Source organism: Tupaia chinensis, unplaced genomic scaffold, assembly GCF_000334495.1.
Source record: "Tupaia chinensis unplaced genomic scaffold, TupChi_1.0 Scaffold139935_1, whole genome shotgun sequence".
Taxonomy (NCBI): Eukaryota; Metazoa; Chordata; class Mammalia; order Scandentia; family Tupaiidae; genus Tupaia; species Tupaia belangeri.
In genome coordinates this window covers 128,852-134,459 of record NW_006199814.1, presented here as the reverse complement: position 1 = coordinate 134,459, position 5,608 = coordinate 128,852, and positions in this window count along the sequence as shown.

Below are 5,608 nucleotides of genomic sequence, written 5' to 3'. Positions count from 1 at the left end.
ATATATATATATATGTATACACACACACACACACACACACACACAATACATATATAAATGACCCAGAGCCAGGAAATACCTAACTACATACTACAAAGTATCATACATAAAAGAAAAAAAAATAGACAAAAACTTTAATCTATATACCAAATACAGTACAAGATATAGAATACTCCATTAGAAAATTGCATCAAGAAAGTTTAATCAACATTTTTTTAAAAAATTGCTATAGAGCACTTGATGGAGAAAGAGAGACAGACAGACAGAAAGCACCACCCATGGTGGACGGCCAAGCCACAGTTCTTTCTCTTCCATTCTTCTCTTGGGATTTTGGGCACATGCACCCAGCATACTTTTCAAGCCACCAGTCCAGGACTTGAACCATGCAGTTGGTCATGTGGAATCCAGCTGCCTTAACCATCAAACTGCTGACTGGCCCTCAACTTTGTTTTTTTTTTTTTTTTTTAAGGAAAACTTTATTGAAGCATTTAAGTAATATGTTCTTCACACGCTATTATGGAAATATTTCAGATCTTTTAAAGATCAAATAAAAATACATAGACATAAACATTTATATGTTACACTGGGCTGTTGGAAAAGTCATGACATCTGTCTATGTTTTTCCATGCGAAATGTAGGACTTTTCCGATGACCCAATATATATGTAAACATTTGCTTTTTAATGCATATGCACTTCTGAAAATAGAAAATACTTTTAAATTTATACAGGAGTAAAAAAGATCTATTATCAGCAATTTTTTTTATATAAATGATTCTCTTAATTTTCCCTCAATGCCCTTTCATACACACAGGACACTAAATTACCAACCTTCTGAAAACAAATGTCTTAACCAAAGAAACATGTACAACATAAAAGGATTCTGAACGAATACAGCTTTTCCAGTTCCCCATATTAAACCATTTACTCTCTATCACTACCATCTTGATGGCCATCTGACTTCCATAGTTTTGGGGGCTTATAATGGTTATAGGCTGGTGTTTGGGGTGAAGGGCCCATTTTAACTTGATGTAGCAATCTAAATTTATCTGATTCAAAAATGAACAAACAGAAGCTTTGCCACTGACCCTTTGAAAAAAGAAAATGACAAAACAACAAGACCTAGCCCCAGCAGTTCTTACCCGCAGGGCCTCGATGACAAGGTCTCTGGCCTCTAGCTCCCCTTCCATCACACTGAGAAGCATCCGCAGCTCTGATTTACTGAGGGCGTCCACGTCAAACTCTTTTTTCTGTAACACAAATAAAAAATAAAGCAATGAAAAAACTATTCCTAAGAAAGATACACACATACTAAGGACACACGATGCAGCATTTTGATCCTGGTGGTGCAGCAGAACCAAGGGGCACTGTGAAAGTTTGGCAGTGACAATCTATGCCTTGACCTTGGAAGAGAAGTAAAGACCATAATGTCAATGCCCCAAATCTCCCTCTACAGAGATACAGTTCCTAGTCTGGCCTGCACACCTGGATTCAGAATCTCTTCAAATTATATGGCACAAATTTAAAGTCCCCGGAGTCTGAATCAAAATGGGGGAGTTTTAAGGGCAGCAAAGAAAGCATGGAGGTGTTCGTAGAAGGGCCCCAACATAAAGCTCCAGGGAGGTTATTATAAATTCCAGGACATCCAATAATAACAGGTCATGTTTATAGAACACTCTGCAGCAGAGGCCACCAGCAGGCTGCCAACAGCCAAATCTGGCCAACAGATGTGTGTTACTTGGGCCACAAAGTGGTTTTCTTTTTCCTTATTTGGCCAATATTTCTGAAGATGTCACCCAAAAATCCAGACCCTTGACTTTTCTTCAAAAGTCAGATGACCGATTTCCCCAGATTCACATTCCCACAGGGCAATAGTCCACAGAGCCAGGGAGCAGCTGCCCCTTCAAAAGAACACAGTATACACACTTACACACACACACACACACACACACACACTGTATGGGCATATGCATGTTGAAAAAGCCTTGGCCCTCCACCTATGTGAGGTCATCTGGGTATGCGGTCAGGTGAACTTGGAACCCTTGCTACACAGCATCAAAGTGCTATCTCATGCAATGCCTCTGCAGCTGCTTGTCACTCTATAGAGCAGACTTGGCAGAGAACAGAAGCTAGAATAAGGGAGGCTTCCAGAGACCCAGCCACAGGGTGTCAGCACCAGGAACCAGAGGTTCCTCACCCAAGGCTCTACCCGCTTTGCTGTCTTCCCTCTACATTCCTTCCTTAGGTGACCGTATCCCATCCCGCAGCTCTGAACTGCAGTGATAGACCACAGATTCCAAATTCTTTTGTCTTCAACTTCAATCTCTTTGCTCACCACAGCTTTGACAAGGAGGTCTTCAGATGTCTTTTATAGATGAAGCTGAGAGATCAGCCAGCATCTTCTCAACTGGGCTGGGTGAATCCAAAGTCTGAGCTCCTTCCACACACACCCAGTTCCTCCCCTCTGAGGAGGTATTCATTTGGCAAACCCAGTCACCTTCAGAGACGCATTCATCCCCAAATGTCTCAGTACACCCAACCTCAGAAGACATCCTTCAAGACATTCCAGAACATCACTTCCCACCTGTACTGCACCAATGGTTTCCAAAGTACTCTCAAAGAACCAATTATAATCTACATAAATTCATCATTTATATTTTTAAAGAATTATTAAATTTTACTTATTATTTTCATTACATATATAATTTTTTAAATTTGCTATAGGGCATGTGGGTTCACCAGAGAGACACAGAGACAAACAGAGAAAGTGAGAAAGCAAGTGAACCCATCTGTATTTTTTGGTTAAGAAAAATCACAACTCAAGAAGTCAGAGAATGTACCCAGGTCATGCAACCGTGAATAGTAAGACCAGGATATACAACCAAGTGCCATGATGTGGTTGAATACTTTACTGGCATCACATCAACATTCTGTCAATAGATGTGATGAAAATGAAGCTGTTGTAGCTCAGCCAGGAAGAACTAATTTAGTAGCAGTTCATCTACACAAGGCTACCCCTGGGAAGACAAGGAAGTAAACATAGCAAAGACCATAAATGATCTCCGAGACTTTCAAACAGACATGATCTGAACTGGTTACATCTTAGTAACAAAGGAAAGGTCTGGAAGGAGATACGAGGACATAAAGGGGAAAGAGATGAGAGCTAGAGGGTTCCCCAAACAAGATTTTTAAAGGATCTTCTTAATACTGTTTCTTTTTGCACATGCCGGAGACAGAGCAGTTACTTATAAAGGCAGGGGCTAAGGATGGTAAAAGAAAAAACAACAAACTGGGACCAGCAGTTGGCATAATGGCTATGTCACTGGGCTCTCATGTAGTCAACCGCAGTTTGAGTTCTGGACCCGATGGCTTACACTCATACCAGGCATGTATACACACGTGCCCAAGATCCTGAGAGGAAAATGAAGGATAAGGGATTGTGGCGTGGCCATCTCCTTGAGGGGTGATTTCTTGCTTTCTGTCTCTCTGTCTTTCTGGCAAGCGCACACACCCTACAGTAAAAACCTTTCCAAAAAAAAAAAAAAAAAGAATAAAATAACAAATTATTGTGACCTTAAAGGATGTATACCTCTGGAAGGTCCTACTCAGAAGGTTATCTTAGAGATGCTCCATGTAAATAGTAGAATCCAACATACCAGGACTCAAATTCTGCTCCCACTTCAACATGGTCACATAAGTCTTACAAAACAATTGTTCTCAAATGTTAGCATGCACCAATGTCACCTGGAGACCTTCTTTAAAAACTGGCTGCTGGGAGCCAGCAGATGGTGTGGAGGTTGAGGTGCTGGATCCCACATAGCTGACTCCGTGTTGGAGTCCTGAAAATCATGCCAGGCATGTGTGCATGCATACCCAAAGTCCTGAGAGGAGAATGGATTGTGGCATGGCCATCCCCGGGGGGTGAAGGCGATTTCTCACTCCTCTTCCCCCTCAACCTGGAGCACACATGCTCTATAGTAAAAAATCTAAAAAACAAACAAAACAAAGAAACAAACTGGCTTCTGGGCTCCAGAAATTTCGGTTAACGAGAGTGTATCTGTGAACTGACCTTCCTAATAAGATTCTGCTAATACTGCTGGTCTAAGGACCATACTTTCAAAACATTTTTAAAAACGTATCTGAGTCTCTGTTTTCTCATCTACCTAATGGAAATTCTAAGGTCTGCTCCACAAAATTCTTGCTAGGATTAAACAAGAACAAATAAACGAAGCAAATGCTAAATAAATGTGGGCGATTGTTATTATTAATCCAGATGTTTTATGCAGGGAGGAGTGGGATATTGGCTATGAGTCCATTTCTTTGAAAATCGACCAGCCCAAGTCCAATAAAGTCCGTTTATTGACTATCATGAAAGACAGTCTCTTTTATCCTCCCTTTTCCCACTGAGATGGGAGAGTAAGCTGCAATTCGTATGTGCTTTAGAAGGTAATGTTTTATTAATGTTGCTGCTGGTTGCACCAAGGGTTTTAATTAATTGTATATTTTATTGTCCTGTTTCCCCGAAGCTTCATAAGCAAAGAACTCCATTTTAAAAACTAATAAATTATGAAAGACATTGCCAAGTTTCTGATTCATACTGGAGTCAGGAGAGCCTGCCCTGCTTCCGTCAACATCAACATCAAACCTGTGACCTACAACCAACACTTGTTGTTCTATTTATCACCATCAATAGAAAGGGGGATCATTAAAATACGAAATACTCTTACTATGGTTTTTCCTAAACCATGGATTCCAGAATGTTCAAGAAGGTCTGAAAGGTCTGTTGCCCATCATAAAGTATTAAGGGCGGTGCTATTTTAAACATACAGCATATCTGCCTGTCTCTCTCCTATGCACTCCCAGCCCTGCTTCCCCACTCACACATTACTTCCTTGCCTTTGATAAGAAAAACATTACATATTTTTCAAATTGTCACCCTCTAATACCTGATGTTTCCATCTCTCATTCTGGCAAAATGAGGTATAGGAAAGTACATCAAAACATGTTAGAGATAGTAAGGCTTGAGGTATTTTATAAATAAATATAAAGCATTCTGGTATTTTTAGAAAAATATACAAGCCCTGAAGCAAAACTCCCAATTTAAAAAAAACACAGACAAACACATTTTTGTTTCTCAAAATGTATGTTACAAAAGTGATTCTATATAGGAATATAAATATTTATCTCTCCGTGAGCCCACATGCCCTATAACAAATTAAAAATACATGTAATAAAATAAATCAAATTTAATTCTTTAAAAAATACAAATGACCAGCAGTTAGCATGATGGCTATGTCACTGGACTCCCATGTAGTCGACCACGGTTCAAGTCCCAGACTTGGTGGCTTAAATTCATGCCAAGTGCGTGTGTTTGTGTGTGTGTATGTGTGCCCAAAATCCCGAGAGGAGAAAGGAGGAGATGGAATTGCAGCACGACCAGCCCCCCGGGGGGGGTGATTTCTCGCTTTCTGTCTCTCTGTCTCAGTCTTTCTGGCTGGCGAGCCCACACGCCCTATAGCAAAAACCTCTCCAAAAAAAAAAAAATGAAAAAAAATCATATACACATATATATCTATATATATATATACACATATATATGAGCAAGAAAAT